The sequence below is a fragment of the Pan paniscus genome, chromosome 2 (assembly GCF_029289425.2).
Source record: "Pan paniscus chromosome 2, NHGRI_mPanPan1-v2.0_pri, whole genome shotgun sequence".
NCBI classification, from domain to species: Eukaryota; Metazoa; Chordata; class Mammalia; order Primates; family Hominidae; genus Pan; species Pan paniscus.
The window spans coordinates 192707120-192724966 of NC_085926.1; positions in this window are offsets into that span (position 1 = coordinate 192707120).

Genomic DNA, 17847 nt, shown 5'->3' on the forward strand with positions numbered 1-17847 from the left:
GGTGAAGGGTGGTGGCTGGGAGGGGAGAGCTAGAGCCTCTGAAACCACATGGTGGACATTTGCCTTTGATTGTTTGCTTGCCCGGAATCTGACCTGTGCTCTCCTATGTTGTGAGAATCCTCACTGTGTGGGTCTTACTGGGAGGCAGGGCTCTGTCATACACAGTGAAAGCCAAAGGCTCAGGCTGCCCTTTCTCTAAGTGCTGGCATCCAGGGCCTGGGCACTAAGGCAGATTTGGTTTTAGGCTGCTGGCTTGGGTTAGTTTAGGATAACTCTGGTTATTTCGGGTTATTGCAGAAGTCCTAGACAGATTGGAGAGATCAGCCCATCAAGTATATGCTGATCTGGGGTCCATAGAGAATCCAAAACAGTATACTCTCTGCAGTCAACATTTTCTCAGCTCAGACTTTGCTTCCCAACATCCTTTTATTTCTTTTTTGTAGGGAAGCTGAGAGGGTAAAACTGCAATTAGCTGCCTGCCCTTACTGTCTGGGCCTGTACCCAGCTCATCGGGACTGTGTTTGCAGTGTTCACATGGTAAACGTGTCACCAGGGGCAAACTGCAGCCTCAAAGGCAGGGAGTGGGATAGGAAAATTGGGCTATAAATAAGTCAGAAAAGCAGCTTTTTGAAAAAGGAGTGGCTACTTACAAAACTTAGGATTCTCGAACTGGAAAGAACCTTAGAAATTTAGAAATGGAATCAGAGTTGGAATCTACCTCAGGAGTTTAGGCCAATTATGCGAATTCCTTTCTTTTTGGAGTGATTGGCTGAGGCGTGGGAATATGACTTCACCCTAGCCAATGAGATGGAAAGGGGAGCCTGGGAGGACATCTGGGAATGTTTCCTTCATTCATAAAAAAAAATAATACCAAATACTTGCTTTTTCCTATATCTGAGTGCGTTTGTATGAGGGAATGTCACCTGCAGCCGTGGGTGCCATCTTGGACCAGGAAGGGGAACCCAAGAAAATCTCAGATAAGCTAACCCGGAACTCACTCAATTTAAAGACTCACCTTCAAGCAGACTTCAAAATCCCGATACAATACATTCCTTGACTTTGTCTGACTCCTTCCTGGACACCCCTAAGACTCAGTGGAAGTAGCACTCTCCCTTGCTGAGGTAAGAATAAATACAGTTGTTTCTTATCAACAGGTTGCTTTGGTGATTTTTGGGGAGCCAGCATTAGACACCAGCAAACAATAGGAAAAATTAGTGGGATGTTGTCCAGGCTTCATGGAGCTCATGCAGCCTTTCTCATGAGTGATTACGTGTGTGCTTTACCTCCCCAGAGGGACTCCCTCGTCTCCCTCATTTACTCTGGCTTGTAGGGGAAGATCATGCTCCAGCCCTTTGAGTTGCCATGTGCCTTCCTTCCACAGTTTCCAAGGGGCCTCCAGGGGCCTGTCTCCTTTCATACTCTCTTGTCTTCTTGCAACTTGGACTTTTCTCCCTGGAGCTGGAGAAAGGAGAAGCCATAGAATTGCCTGACCTGCCCACCCCCCACCCTTCCCACCCTTCCCCACCCTCGTTCATGTGATACCGTTTCTTTTACTCAAATGCTTTTTTTCTCTCTCCCAATACACAGATGATGGAATATAGGAATATCGGTAGACACATAGGCAGAGATTGCTTTTTCATCCCAGGGGGCTCAGCATTTTCCCACTCAGTTATTGAGCTTTAACAAGCCCCTGCTCAGGATGGTCAGACTCAGTTTTTTAGCACACCAGTCATTGCCTCTTCCTTTTTTCTTGGGGAAATTTGAGGCCACACTTTCTGTAGCAGCCCATGCTCCAATTGGACTAGCTGTGGAACAATTAGTTTCATAAATGAATGTGTCTGGAAAATGGATTCCAAAGTCCTCTGTCTGGTGTGTGACCTTGAGCTGTGTGATCTTGGACGAGTCCCCCCCCTTTTTTTTTTTTGTGAGCCCAGGTTCCTCCTCTGTCAAAGAGAGAGTTGGGCTAGATGATCTCCGAGGGCTCTATGGCTCCTTGAGATCCTGCAGTTCGTCGATTCTATGCCTCAAGGGGAAAGCATTTGGAGGGAAATGATTTGTTTTTAATTATAGAAACAAAACACACTTTTTATTGTAAAAATTAGAACAAGTCAAAAGTATGCAAAACCTAACACATTGGTGTTCCTTCTTTGCTCCATAAATTCCCCTAGAGAGAGTCTTTTGGGGGCAGTATTTGCCAAGAGCACTCAGTGCCTGCTTTTTGATGATGTTGACACCAATGACTTCCAATTCACTGAGATAACTAAGGGCTGTTTTGAGAAGCAACTGTTTGTGTTCTTATCGTTTCCCTTTCCTTTGGAGGAAAATTGCAGAAGTTTTTTTGTGTTGTTTAAGGGTTGCAAAGCTCTGCTGCCTGTGACCACGCCTATGTCTTTGTCAGAAAATAGGACACATAATCCTGGCCTTAGCCCAAGACTCAGATTTGTGAGGTGCGTGTCTTCAGGAGGGCCTGTGACCAGGTTGCTGACTGTCCCACAGAGCCATGGGCTGGACACGCAGGTCCAGAGATTAGGTCCTAGCACAACAATATTGATCTCAGCACTTTAGTCTTCCCACAAACATGAACATTACCTTGTTATGTGTGTCTAAAATTTTAATCAATTGCAGTTGGACTCTGTAGCAGAGAACTGAGAAAATACCAAGTGTTGGAGAACAACAATGAAAAGCACTTTTATTACCTGCCATTCTGGGGAAGCAGCCCATTAGGGAGACATAGATCAAGGGCACTGGCCACCGAAGTTCTCAGCCACATGCTTAATCCCTTAGATTACAGCTCATAGCTGCCTCAATGAGGGTCAGACCCGAGGAAGGAAGAGTAAATAGAATCCAGTGTGGCCCCAGGAAATTTGGGCAGGGCCATGCAGATGTGGGTGTGAGGTGAGGCTCAGTGTTGAGGAAGGGGTCGGGCGGGGAGAGTTGTATTCAAGGAAGGGGGATGTATTAAACTGTTTCTCCCCACCAGAGAGCAGAGGGAAGGAAGAGAGTAGAAGGCTGATGGGGCATTCTAAGGGTTAGATAGGGAAACTGATCGAGTGACAGTTGGCTGATCCTGGCTGATGGTGGAGAGCAGGCCAAGCCACACAGCCAGCCCCTGCCTCGATCCTTGAAGGCCCTGGAGAAGCTCATTGGGGTTAAAGAAGCAGGGGGCAAGGCCAGGCGCCATGGCTCACGCCTGTAATCCTAACACTTTGGGAGGCTGAGGTAGGCAGATCACAAGGTCAAGAGATTGAGACCAGCCTGGCCAACATGGTGAAACCCCATCTCTACTAAAAATACAAAAATTAGCTGGACATGGTAGTGCATGACTGTAGTCCCAGCTACTCAGGAGGCTGAGGCAGGAGAATCGCTTGAACCCGGGAGACGGAGGTTGCAGTGAACCGAGATGGCACCATTGCACTCCAACCTGGTGACAGAGCAAGACTCCATCTCAAAAAAAAAAAAAAAAGCAGGGGGCAAAAAGTACAAGATGTTAAAAGACTGTGCCATAATACTACTAACTCATTCATTCAGTTACTCAATCATTCATTCGTCTACCCAACAAATGTTTATTAAGCCCTTTCTATATGCCAGGCGCTGTGCTAGGCCCTGGGGATATAATGGTAATAAGACAGCTGTGTCTCCTGCTCTTGTGAAGGCTCCAGTCTAGTGGAGGAGATTGACGCTGAATTAATTCCAAGGTGAAAGGCCAGGCAGAGGGGTGGCAGTAGAGAGGGTGGGGGCCTGGGGGCCTGGGCAGGGTCAGAGAGTGACCAGTACTGCAAGCAAGAGGGCAGAGGGAGTAGGTGCTTGTGAGGTGTAAACAGTATGAGGTGGCCTTGGGAAGGTTGTGGGGCAATCCTAGGGAGGCACGGTGGTCCTAGGGCAGGACTGCAGCTTCTGGAAGAGTCTGACAGGTGTACCCTGCCAGAACTGGTCCTGGATTGGACCTGTGGGAATGGAGAGGGAGGGGTGATGATTGACCTCTGGGTTATGGCTTGGGGGTCTCACAGGATGTTAAGATGGGAGGTGGGGATGGGGTGAGGGTGGGGAGAAGTGGCACAGAGATGCTGCCCTAGCCACAGCTCCAGGTTGCACAGTCCCATGGCCCCGATTCCAAAATTGGAGGCGCTTCAGGTTGAAAGCACCTCCTCTCTGCAAAGCCCCAGGGAGAGGCTAGCAGTCTCTCTGCTCTTCCTGAGGATTAATTCATTCTGAACGTTTTCTTCTCAAGAATGAATTGAGATAACCAAAATTAGGAATTGGAATTTGAAAGGGGAGACTTCAGGGCACTTCCTTAAAAGGAAGGGAAGGTGAAGTGGATGGAAGATACCAGGAGTGACAGGGAGTGGGACAGTGCAAAGAATTTGAACAACCTCTAGGAAAATTCTATGATCTCACCTGGCACTGGATATTCTCTGTGCTGTTTCCTCACCTGTAAAATGGAGGCAGCAATGTCATCTCACAGGACTGTGGTGAGAATTAAATCATAACCCCAAGCCCTTGAAGTACAGCATGGACTTAGTAAATGTTAGCACCCATCCTTCATGCTTGGCCTCCAGCAGCCCCTGTGGAATAAAGGATATTATGAATTGCCCTGGCTCACCTTGGGGACCAAGAGAGAGAAGTATGCGGAAGTCCTTGGCAACCTGCACACACAGGTATACTTATCATTGAGATGATGGCGATTAATGACAACAATTTTCGTGAAATGTCACCCGAAGGGCCAGTAGGCTTGTAAGTAGCAGGGACAGCTGAGATCCCCATAGCAACTGTCTTCCCTATGCAACAAATATGGGTGGGAAACAGTGCAACTGTCTAGAGAGAGCTTGGGCGGTGGTCAGAAGGACTTGGAATTGAATCTTGACTCTGCCACCATGAACTGCGTGACCTTATGAAACTACTTAATGTCTCTGTGTCTTATTTCTTCATCTGAACAACATAGATAATGCCATCTAGCTCACAGGCTGTCACCAGCAAGAGACCTAGTATGTAGAACTTCCAGTGCACAGCAGGCAGAATAGCATCGTGTAGGGTCCAGGTTAAGGAGTGACTTAAGTTCATGGGGCCTCAGGGTCCTCAGCTGTGAAATGTGGATGTTAATAGTAGCTACTTCCTAGAGTTTGTTGATTAAACACATCATGTAAGGAAAGCACATAGAACAATGCCCAACAGTCACTGTTAGTTATCAAAGTAGGTTCTCCAGATGGCTCTTCCCTCATCGCAGGCCTCTTCTGACTCCCACCTGTGACATTTACCCATGGGAAGGAGGCTCCTTTAGTACAGGAGTTTCCTGGAATCCAGAGAGGGTTTTTGTCCCATCTCATGGTCCCTGTAGGGAGCAGTATGAAAATTGTTAGAGAGGTAAGGCTGAACTCAGAATCTTCTGGTAGCCTTGACAAAGCCAGTGGTGCTTTTATGAGTCTTAGGCCTTTCCCTCCTGTAGGTGGAAGGGATATTAGCCCGGGTTCTCTAGAGAAACAGAACCAACAGGGTGTGTATATATACATCTGAGAGAGAGAGAGAAAGAGAGAGAGAAAGGTGGCGTAGGCTGGCAGGCTGGAGATCCAGGAAAGAGTCTGAGTCCAAAGGCAGCCTGCTGGTAGAATTCCTTCTTGCTCAAGGGAAGTTAGTTTTTGTTCTATTCAAACCTCCAGCTCATTAGATGAGGCCCACCCATGTTATGGAGGGTAATTTACTCAAGGTCCGCTGATTTAAATGTTAATCTCATCACAAAAACACCTTCACAGAAACACCCAGAATAATATTTGACCAAATATCCGGGCACTATGGCCCAGCCAAGTTGACACATAAAATTAGCTATTACATCTTCCTCACACTTCTTCTTTTTTCTTTAATTAAAAAAATTGAAGTTGATGCATGGTATTTGTATCTATTTGTGGGGTATACAGGCAATTTTGTTACATGCATACTATGTGTAATGGGCAAGTCAGGGTATTTAGGATATCTCCATTACCTCAAGTGTTTATCATTTCTATGTGTTGGAACATTTCAAATCCTCTCTTCTAGTTATTTTGAAATATACAATACATTGTTGCTAACTATAGTCACCCTACTCTGCTACTGAAGAGTGGAACTTATCCCTTCTATCTAACCCTATGCTTACATCCATTAGCCAACCTTTCTTCATTCCCACCCTCCCCAATGCACATACCTTTCCCAGCCTCTGGGATCTATCATTCTACTCTCTTATCTTCATGAGATCAATCTTTTTAGCTCCTACATGTGAGTAAGAACATATGATATTTGTCTTTTTGTGCCTGGCTCATTTCACTTAACATAATGACCATCAGTTCCATCCATGTTGCTGCAAATGACAGAATTTCATCCTTTTTTTATGGCCTAATAGGATTCCACAGTGTATATTTATGTATACCACATTTTCTCTATCCTGTCATCCATTTGATGGACACTTTGGTTGATTTCATGTATTTGCCATTGTGAGTAGTGATGCAATAAACATGAGGTGCAGGTATCCCTTTCATATACTGATTTCTTTTCCTTTGGATAAACACCTAGTAGTGTGATTTCTGGATTGTATGGTAGTTCTATTTTTAGCTTTTGAGAAATCTCCATATTGTTTTCCATAGTGGCTGTACTAATTTACATTCCCGCCCGCAGTGTATGAGTTCCCTTTTCTCCACATCCTTGCCAGTATCTGTTACTTTTTATATTTATAGTAATAGCCATTCTAACTGGGATGAGATGATATCTCATTGTGGTTTTGATTTGCATTTCTCGAATGATTAGTGGTGCTGAGCATTTTTTCATATACCTGTTGGCCATTTATGTGTCTCTTTTGAGAAATGTCTGTTCAGATCACATGCCCATTTTCTAATGGGATTATTTGTTTGTTTGTTTTACTGTTGAGTTGCTTCAGTTCCTTGTATATTCTGAATTTTAGTCCCTTGTCAGATGAATAGTTTGCAAATATTTTCTCCCATTCAACAGATTATCTCTTCATTCTGTTGCCATTGCTGTGTAGAAGCTTTTTAGTTTAACGTAGTCCCATTTGTCTATTTTGGTTTTTGTCACCTGTGCTTTTGAGGTCTTAGCCATAAAATCTTTGCCTAGATCAATGTCCTGAAGTGTTTCCCCTATGTTTTCTTCATGACTTTTATGATTTCAGGTCTTACATTTAAGTCTTTAATCCATCTTGAGTTGATTTCTGTATACAGTAAGAAATAGGGGCCCAGTTTTAATCTTCTGCATATGAATATCCAATTTTCCCAGCACCACTTATTATAGAGGGTACCCTTTCCCAAGTGTGTGTTTTTGGTGCCTTTGTCAAAAATCGGTTGGCTGTAAATATGTGAATCTATTTCTGGGTTCTCTATTCTGTTCCGTTGGCCCATATGTCTGTTTTTATATCAATATTATGCTGATTTAGTTACTATAGCCTTGCAATATATTTTGAAGTCAGATAGTGTGATGCCTCCAGCTTTGTTCTTTTTTTTGAGACAGAGTCTCACTCTGTCGCCCAAACTACAGTTCAGTGGCACGATCTTGGCTCACTGCAACCTCTGCTGCCTAGGTTCAAGCAATTCTTGTGCCTCAACCTCCTGAGTAGCTGGCACACATCACCATGCCCAGCTACTTTTTGTATTTTTAGTAGAGAGAGAGTTTCACCAGGTTGGCCAGGCAGGTCTCAAATTCCTGACCTCGAGTGATCTGCCCACGTTGGCCTCTCAAAATGCTGGGATTACAGGCATGAGCCACCATGCCCGGCCCCAGCTTTGTTCTTTTTGCTCAGGATTATTTTTGCTATTCAGGCTTTTTTATTTAATTCCATATGAATTTTAGGATTGTTTTGTCTATTTCTGTGAAAAATGACATTGTATTTTGGTAGGGATCGCATTGAATCTGTAGATTGCTTTGGGTATTATGGTCATTTTTTAAAAATTATTTATTTATTTATTTTTTGAGAGGGAGTCTCACTCTGTCCTCCGGGCTGGAGTGCAGTGGCATGATCTCGGCTTACTGCAACCTCTGCCTCCCAGGTTCACACCATTCTCCTGCCTCAGCCTCCTGAGTAGCTGGGACTACGGGCGGCCCCCCACCACGCCTGGCTAATTTTTTGTACTTTTAGTAGAGACGGGGTTTCACCGTGTTAGCCAGGATGGTCTCTATCTCCTGACCTCATGATCCGCCCTCCTCGGTCTCCCAAAGTGCTGGGACTACAGGCATGAGCCACGGTGCCTGGCTGGGTAGTATGGTCATTTTAACGATAGTAATTTTTCTGTTCCATGAGCATGGGATGTGTTTCCATGTGTTTGTGTCCTCTTCAATTTCTTTCTTCGGTGTTTCGTAGGTTTTCTTGTAGAAGTCTTTCACTTCCTTGGTAAATTTATTCCTAGCTATTTTATATTTGTTTGTTTGCTTGTTTATTTATTGAGGTAGAGTGTTGCTCTGTCACCCAGGCTGGAGTGCAGTGGCATGATCTCAGTTCACTGCAACCTCTGCCTCCTGGGCTTAAGGGATCATCCCACCTCAGCCTCCCAAGTAGCTGGGACTACAGGTGCTTGCCACCACATCCAGCTAATATTTTAAATTTTTTGTAGAGATTAGGTCTTGTTATGTTGCCCAGGCTGGTCTTGAGCTCCTAGGTTCAAGTGATCCACCTGCCTTGGCCTCCCAAAGTGCCAGGATTACAGGCACAAGCCACCATGCCCGGCCCACGCTGGTCTATTTTTTTGTAGCTAGTTTTTTGGTAGCTATTGTAAATGGGATTGCCATCTTGATTTCGTGTCAGCAGTTTATTATTGGTATATAGAAATGCTATTGAGTTTTGTATGTTGATTTTGTATCTTGCAACTTTACTGAATTTATTCATCGGATCTAAGGGTTTTTTTGTGGAGTTTTTAGGTTTTTCTAGATATAAGATAATGTCATCCTCAAAAAGGGACAATTTGACTTTCTCATTTTCGGTTTAGATGCATTTTATTTCTTTCTCTTGACTGACTTCTTTGGCTAGGGCTTTCAGTACTATGTTGAATAGGCATGGTGAAAGTGGGCATCCTTGTCTTGTTCCAGTTCTTAGAGGAAAGGCTTTTATGTTCTCCCCATTCAGCATGATGTTAGCTGTGGGTTTGTCATATATGGCCTTTATTATATTGAGGTATGCTCCTTCTATGCCTACTTTGTTGAGAGTTTTTTTATGAAGTGACGTTGGATTTTATCAAATGTTTTCTCCGCATCTGTTGAGATGATCATGTGGTTTTTGTTCCTCATTCTGTTGATGTGATGTATCACATTTATTGATTTGTGAATGTTGAACCATACTTCCACCCTGGGAGAAATCCTACTTGATCATAGTGTATTATCTTTTGATGTGCTGTTAGATTCAGTTTGCTAATATTTTCCTGAGGATTTTTGCATTATGTTCATCAGGGATATTGGCTTGTAATTCTCTTTTTGTGTTGCATCCTTTCCTGGTTTTGGTATCAGGGTAATGCTGGCCTTGTAGCATGAGTTAAGGAGGAATCTCTCCTTTTCAATTTTTTGGGAATAATTTGAGAAAAATTGGTATTAGTTCTTCTTTGTAAGTTTGGCAGAATTCAGCAGTGAAGCCATCTGGTCCTGGGCTTTTATTTTTCGGAGACTTTTCATTACTGATTCAATCTCATTCCTTGTTATTGGTCTGTTCAGATTTTCTATTCCTTTCTGATTCAACCTTGTTGGGTTGTATGTGTCCAGAAATTTATAAATTTCTCCTAGGTTTTCTAGTTTGTCAATGTATAGTTGTTCATGATAGTTTCTGATGATCTTTTGTATTTTAATGGTATCTGTTGCAATGGCTCCATTTTCATTTGTGATTTTATTTATTTAGGCCTTCTTTCTTTTTTCTTGGTTAATCTAGCTAGCAGTTTATCAATTTTGTTTATCTTTTTAAAGAAGCAATTTCTTGTTTTATTGATCCTTTGTATTATTTTATTAGTCTCTATTTAATTTAGTTTTTTCTCTGATCTTTATGTTTTTTCTTCTACTAATTTTGGGTTTGGGTTGTTCTTGCTTTTCTAGTTCTTTGAGGTACATTGTTAGATTATTTATTTGAAATCTTTCTACTTTTTTGATGTAGGAGTTTTTTGCTATAAACTTCTCTGTTAACACTGCCTTTGCTATATTCCATAGGTTTTGGTATGTTGTGTTTTAACATTCATTTGTTTCAAGAAAATTTGAATTTCCGCCTTAAGTTCTTCCTTGATCCAATGATCATTCAGGAGTATGCTGTTTAATTTTCACGTGTTTGTACAGTTTCTAAAGTTCCCGTCATTATTGGTTTCTAGTTTTATTCCATTGTGATCTGAGAAAATGCTTGATATGATTTTGATTTTTAAAATTTTTTTGGGCCAGGCGCAGTGGCTCACGCCTGTAATCCCAGCACTTTGGGAGGCGGAGGTGGCAGGATCACAAGGTCAGGAGATCAAGACCATCCTGGCTAACACGGTGAAACCCCGTCTCTACAAAAAGTACAAAAAATTAGTCAGGCGTGGTGGCGGGCACCTGTAGTCCCAGCTACTCGGGAAGCTGAGGCACGAAAATGGCGTGAACCCAGGAGGCGGAGCTTGCAGTGAGCCGAGATTGTGCCACTGCACTCCAGCCTGGGCGACAGAGTGAGACTCTGTCTTAAAAAAAAAAAATTGTTGAGACTTGTTTTGTGTCCTAACATATGGTCTGCCTTGGAGAATGTTCCATGAGCTGGTGAGAAGAATGTGTATTCTGTAGCTTCTGTATTAAATATTCTGTAAATGTCTTTGGTTTCATTTGGTTTAAAGTGCAGTTTAAATCCAATGTTTTTTTTTTTAAATATTCTGTCTAGATAATCTGTCTAACACGGAGAATTGAGTATTAAAATCTCCAGTTATTATTGTATTGGAGCATATGTCTTTCTTTAGATCTAATAATATTTGCTTTATGTAACTGGGTGCTCTGGTGTTTGGTACACATCCATTTAGAATTATTATATCCTCTTATTGAAATGATTCCTTTAGCATTATATACTGACTTTCTTTGTCTCTTTTTACTGTTTTCGACTTTAAGACTGTTTTATCTGATATAAGTATAGCTAATCCTGCTTGGTTTTGGTTTCTGTTTGAATAGGTATCTTCTTGTATACCTTTACTTTCACTCTATATGTGTCTTTACAGGGCAGATGAGTTCCTTGTAGGAAGCATATGGTTGGGTCATATTTTTTTTACCCATTTAGTCAGTCTGTATCTTTTTTTTTTTGAGATGGAGTCTCACTCTGTCACCCAGGCTGGAGTGCAGTGGCGTGATCTTGGCCCACAGCAAGCTCCACCTCCCAGGTTCATGCCATTCTCCTGCCTCAGCCTCCCGAGTAGCTGGGACTAAAGGCCCCCCCCACCACACCTGGCTAAGTTTTTGTATTTTTCTAGTAGAGACGGGGTTTCACTGTGTTAGCCAGGATGGTCTCAATCTCCTGACCTCATGATCCACCCGCCTCAGCCTCCCAAAATGCTGGGATTACAGGTGTGAGCCACCATGTCTGGACCAGTCTGTATCTTTTAAGTGGAAAGTTTAACTTGTTTACATTCAAAGTTGTAGTGATGTGTGAGGGCTTATACCTGTCATTTTATTAATTGATTTCTGCTTGTTACATATATCCTTTGTTCTTCCCTTTATCTCTTATTGCTTGTCATTGTACTTTTTTTGTGGTAACATTTTAGTCTTCTCCTTATATGTGTGTTTGCTCTACCAATGGTTTTATACTTTTGTGTGTTTTCCTTTTTTTTTTTTTTGAGATGGAGTCTTGTTCTGTTGCCCAGGCTGGAGCGCGATCTCGGCTCACTGCAAGCTCCGCCTACCGGGTTCACGCCATTCTCCTCCCTCAACCTCCTGAGTAGGTGGGACTACAGGTGCCCACCACCATGCCTGGCTAATTTTTTGATTTTTAGTAGAGATGGGGTTTCACTGTGTTAGTCAGGATGGTCTTGATCTCCTGACCTTGTGATCCGCCTGACTTGGCCTCTGAAAGTGCTGGGATTACAGGTGTAAGCCACTGTTCCCAGCCTCTTTTGTGTGTTTTCATATGGTAGGTATCATTCTTTTACTTCCAGGTGTAGGACTTCCTTAAGCATTTCTTATAGGGTCTGTCCAGTGGTGATGAATCCTCTGAGATTTTGCCTGTCTGGGAAATACTTTATTTCTCCTTCATTTATGAAGGATAACTTAGCTGGGTACAGTATCTCTGCCTGACAGGATTTTTTTCCCGCAGCACTCTGAATATATCATTACAGTATCTCCTGGCCTATAAGGTTTCTGCTGAGACATATATTGTTAGTCTGATGGGGGTTCCCTTTTAAGGGACTAGATGCTTTTCTCTGGCTGTTTTTAGAATTCTCTCTTTGTCTTTGACTTTTGACAGTTTGACTATAATGTGCCATGGAGAAGACCTTTTTGAATTTTATCTATGTGGGGATCTCTGAGCTTCCTGTAACAGGATGCTTAAAATCTCTTGCTACACTTGAAAAGATTTCAGCTATTATTTTTCTAAATAGAGTTTCTTCTGAGACACTGAATGTTCAGTGTCTCAGCAAACAAAGAGTTGGTCAAAGAAGACAAGTAGTTGATCATTTTATGGTGTCCCATATGTCACATAGGCTTTGTTAATTCTTTTAAATTCTTTTTTCTTTATTTTTGTTTGACTGGGTTATTTCAAAAGACTTGCCTTCAAGTTCTAAAATTCTTTCTTCTGCTTGACCTAGTCTATTGTTGAAGCTTTTGAATATACTTATTCATTCAATGAATTCTTCAGTTCTAGGGTTTCTGTCTGGTTCTTTTTTTAAAAAATATGTATATCTATCTCTTTAGTAAATTTCTCATTTATCTCCTGAATTATTTTTTTCTGATTTATTTGTATTATGTATGTGTTCTCTGGTATCTCGCTGAGCTTCTTTAGCATCATTATTTTGAATTCTTTTCCCGTTATTTCAAAGATTTTTTTTTCACTAGAATCTGTTGCTGGAGAATTATTATGTTACTATGGAGATGTCATATCTTCTTTCTTTTTCATGTGTCTTGTGCTCTTACATTGATATCTGCACATTTGATGTAACAATTACTTCTTCCAGTTTTCTGGGTTTGCTTTGGTAGTGGAAGACTTTTTCCTAAAAACGTATCTATGGTGTTGATTGGATAGGCCACTTTGGCTTTTATTTTGTGTGTATGCAGTAGTGTAGTTTCCAAGTAATTTCTTCAGCTGTAAACAGCATTAGTGTTGTCTGTGATTTCCTCAGTGGCTTATGGTGAGTTTATTAGTGGAGACTGTGTTGAAGTTTTGTGCACACAGGGACACCAAGTGGGCTAGTCCTTGGGCCCCAGTTGTGGCAGTGGTGGGCCAAGCATGCCTGTTCTTGGACCCCAGGGTGGTGTATGCTGACACCAGTGTTAGGGGATCTAGCCAATTCTTGGGCCTCTAGGTGCCTTGCTTAGGTGCTGGCAGTGGCAGTGGTGGGCTGAGCAGGTAGGTGGGCCCTTGGGCCCCTGGGTAGCAGGTGTGCATGGGCAGTGGCAGTAACAGTGGAGACAGCCCCCTGGATCCTAAGCATTTCATGCTGGTGTTAGCAGTGGCTAAAATTGGGTGGTCAAGCCAGTCCTCAGGCCTGTAGGTGGCTTGTGTGGGTGGATGCCAGCTGTGGTGGTAGTGGCAGGTTGGGTGGGCCCAACTTTGGGCCCCTGGTAGGAGTGCTCAGGTGACAACAGTGGTGGATGAAGCTGGGAAATTCCCAGGCTCCTGGACGGCATGCTCAGGCCCTGGGGGGGACGGGTGGAACCAGACTGTCTGGGCAGGTCCTCAGGCCCTCAAAGGGTATGTGCAGGCACTGGCTGTGGTAGGCAGAGGTGGGATGATCTTTGGGCCCCTGGAAGAATGCTTAGGTGGGAATGACAGTGGCTGCACTGAGGTCCTGTTACTGGCGAGAGTGGGGTTGCTTTCAGTAGCAGCAGCCATAGGCAGCCCCACTGCTGAAGGCAGTGGGGTTGCTGCCAGTGGCTCATGTTTTAGCCCTGGCAGCAGCAGCCAGCAGCAGTGGAGGCTGCAGGTGGGGGATATCAGTGAGACTCCAGGGATGTGGAGATGCAGGAGCTGTTGGGCTTCTGGGCACATGCAGTCTGGTGGGAGCTGGGTGCTCCAAATGATGCCATGCTGTAGCTGTTTAGGACAGCTAAGGGGGTGTGGGACCCAGTTTGAGCTCCCTTTCTGGAGCAATATCATTGTGCAGTCTCCAGGCAGCCCATTTCAGTTAGTCTAGGGGCCGGCAGGAGTTGAGAGTCTCTCTTGTGGCTAAGGTTGCAAGAGTCGAAGGTGGGAATGCAGACCACTGGGGATCCCTCACTTACCCTTTCCCCATATTGCAGATCCTCTCCCAGCTTCCAGCCGATCCTGCTTCCCTCTCCTTCCTCGCCTCAGGTGTTTTCTGTCACTTCTTGTTGAATTCCCGTGTTCTGTCTTAGATGATTTATTGGAAGCATGATTATCTACTTGCTGTGTTGGTTCCTCTCTGTGGAGTAGGCGGGTATCAGATGTCCTCAATCAGCCATCTTGAGGCCCCTCCTTCTTTGTTAAATCTTATGGATTCAAACTGAGGTTTTGCGAGAAACAGAAACAGCTTTAGCTTCCCACGGGCTCAGAACAGACCCTAGGACCCTGTAAGGCTCACCTACCTCCTTTTAGATAACTTAGTGCCAGCTTAGCTATCAGTGAGTACAACTAGAGATGAGGAAGCAGGCCCAGAGATGGGGCCTCACTTACCCCAGGTCACACAGCAGAGCCAACCCTGTAGCCTAGGGCTTTTGACCAGGTCCCTGCTTTCTCGTCTCAGGGTGATTGCTAGCTCCACACTCACACCGCCCAAATGCTGAGGAGATGAACTCTGATGTAGGCCGAGGCCTCTGGGTGCTCACTGTCCCTGTCTCTGAAAGGTCAGCTGTTCCTGAAAGGAACCCTTCCAGCCTTCTATTTCCAGCACAGTCTTTTCCTCCACATTGATTGCCTTCTGTTGAGCAGACCAGATTGAGGAGATCGATGACATTAATTTGCACTGAGAAGAAGTTGGTGATTTTCCTCCTTCAGCTGTGACAAGGCTGCCTGAGGCTTTTGGTCAGAAAAAGATGCCAGCTTTAAAAAATCTCTGCAGAAGTTTTCTCAGAAGAATTGCAGAATCTTGGAGCAGGAAGAAGCTTCCAGAAGACTTAATTTTATCCAGTTTCTTCAGGGCGGATGAAGGCACACGGAGCCCACAGTATGGAAAGAATGTGCCTCAGGAAACAGAGCTAAACACTTGCTCTTTTCCTGCTTTCCTCTTTTATCTGGACCTTGGCCCCCGGGTAGGAGGCACCTGGGGCTGGCTGAGGCACCGGATGAGTGGAGAGGGAGGCTCTGTGGGAGCCACTCCCATAGCCCAGGTGCGATGTGATGGGGTCTGGGCTCAGGCAGTTGTTGGATGGATGGGGAGGATGAAGGTTAAACACTGTATCCAAAGATAATTGTGAGACAGAATTGATGGGGTATAGTGACTGGTTACATGTGTGAGTTGGAGGAAGGATGGAGTTTGGGGCTTCTGTTTTGGTTGCTGGCTGAATGGCTATTGCTGCCCAGGACCAGGAAAGTATAAGAGGTGGTGAGCAAGGAAGTGGTGGCATTTCAGAGGGATGAGCAATGAGCTTTGGATGTGTTATGGGACGTCCAGAGGAGGCTGCTAGGTAGTGAGATGTAGGGCCTGAAGCTCAGAGCACAGGACTGAGCAGGAGATGTAGCATTTCACCAACATGTTCTGGACGCTGAACCTGTGGGAAGGAGGATTTGCAGGGGCGAGTTCACGGCCAGGTAAAGCGGAGTCCGAGTTGATTCCCAGGCCATGCTCTTTCCACTAAACCGTATGCCCAAGGGAAGATACCAAGGATCATAGGCCAATTCCCAGAGAAGGTTTATGTCCCCAGTGTTCACAGTCATTTCCTTCTTTGACTAGCATTGCGTACATTGGTAGATATGACGCTGTCCCTCCCTGCTGACACTGATGAGCATGGGTTCTTTGGAGCAGTGAGTCTGATGTTTTCTGGTCTTGGTAAAATGATTCCTTGGAGTTGATGAGAGGGCTTGGACGAAGTGGGTACAGACATGGCTGGCACCTCAATCTCCCACCATTCCAGGGACTCCAGGCCGGGCAGAGCGTCTCCAGATTTCTCTGACCCCCTTCCCACCCAGGCAGGCCCAGAGCCACAAAGAGGGGATAGATCTATCCACTGAAGGGCTAAGTGGCTTTCTCTGGTGTCCTGAATACAGTATTAAGAATCAGGCATTAAGAACCATTGTCAGTAATTTGTCACCTTGATTTCTCTCCAGCTGTTTGGTAATTCGTGTTAAGTCCCAAGTGAGTATGTGTGCTGGTTCCTGGCAGGATTCAAAGAATAGAGGTCAAAAGAAAATAAAAGCCTTTCTGGGATTTCTTAGATCAGGTGGCTTCACCTTTTGAAAAAGATTTTTAAATAACTCACTCCAGATTTAGCAGAGATTCTGTTCGGAAGGATTCTGGCGAAACAGCGTGAGTTGACAACTCTGCTTCTGAATAGTACATTATTTATTCAGTGCCAGCCACGAGCCCGGCAGGTGATGAGCTAAACTAAACTTGCTGGCGCACGCACGCAGAACTCAGGAACAGCAGAGTGATGGCAGCCTCATCTCAAAGTGGCTCCTTCAAGGAGGAGGATTAAGAGTGTTAAGGTGAGGATCTCGCCCTGCTCTGAATGGGGGGGGAACTTCTGTGTGCGCCCCTGTGTGCCAGCTTTCTATACTCGATAACATTTGTTCTCCACCACAACCCGCAAGGCACGTGTCACTCTCAGGGACCCTGAGGGTGGTAGTGACTTACCTAAAGGCTTGAACCCAAGTGTCCAATTCAGAATCCGGAGCTCTTTTCAATAACGCATTAGAAGAGGCTGCTGGTTGGTGTGGTAACTAGTCTCCAAGATGGCACCACTGAACTGGCTTTAGTATTCACACCCTTGTACCGCTGCCTCTCACATTGAATCTGAGCTGACCCCGTGTAGCCAGATAAATGTGGCTGAAGTGATGCTGTGTGACTTCTGAAGCCAGGTCATAAGAAGCCTTGCAGCTTCTTGATTCTCAGAATGCTTGCTCTGGAAGAAGCCAGCTGCCATGTAAGAAATCAGATGTCTCTGAGACCACCATGCTGTGAGAGGCCAAGACTGCCACATGCAGAGGCTACATGGAGAGAGAGAGAGAGAGGAGAGAGACAGAGAGAGAGATGCTCAGCCATCCCCGAGCCAAGGCATAAACACATGAGTGAGGAAGCCAGGTTGGATGTTCCCACCCCCTCCAGTCCTCAGATGACACCAGCCTCAGCTGCCATCTGACTGCAACCAGAAGAGGCACCCAGAAAGACCTGCCCAGCTGAGCCCAGTCAATCCTTAGAACAATGAGAAGTAATAATAAATTTGTGTTTTAAGTGACTAGGTTTTGAGGTGGTTTGTTTCACAGTGATACAGAGAAACCCAAGTGAAGCAATTGGGTTTCAGGACCATTTTGTCTATAATAGTCTTTATGACCTATATTCTTGTCCATTTATTATATATCAGACACCATACTAAGCATTCTACATTTATTACTCTATTTGATTTTTCCCAAGAATTCTATGAGACAGCACCTGTCATTGCTAATTACACCTGCTTTACGTATAGGAAAAGCTCAGAGACGTTAAGTAATAAAGCCAAGGTTACACAGCAAGTGAGTGGAAAGGCCAGGATTTAAACCCCAACAACCTAACCTTAGACCTTATGCCATTATGCAGTGCTCTG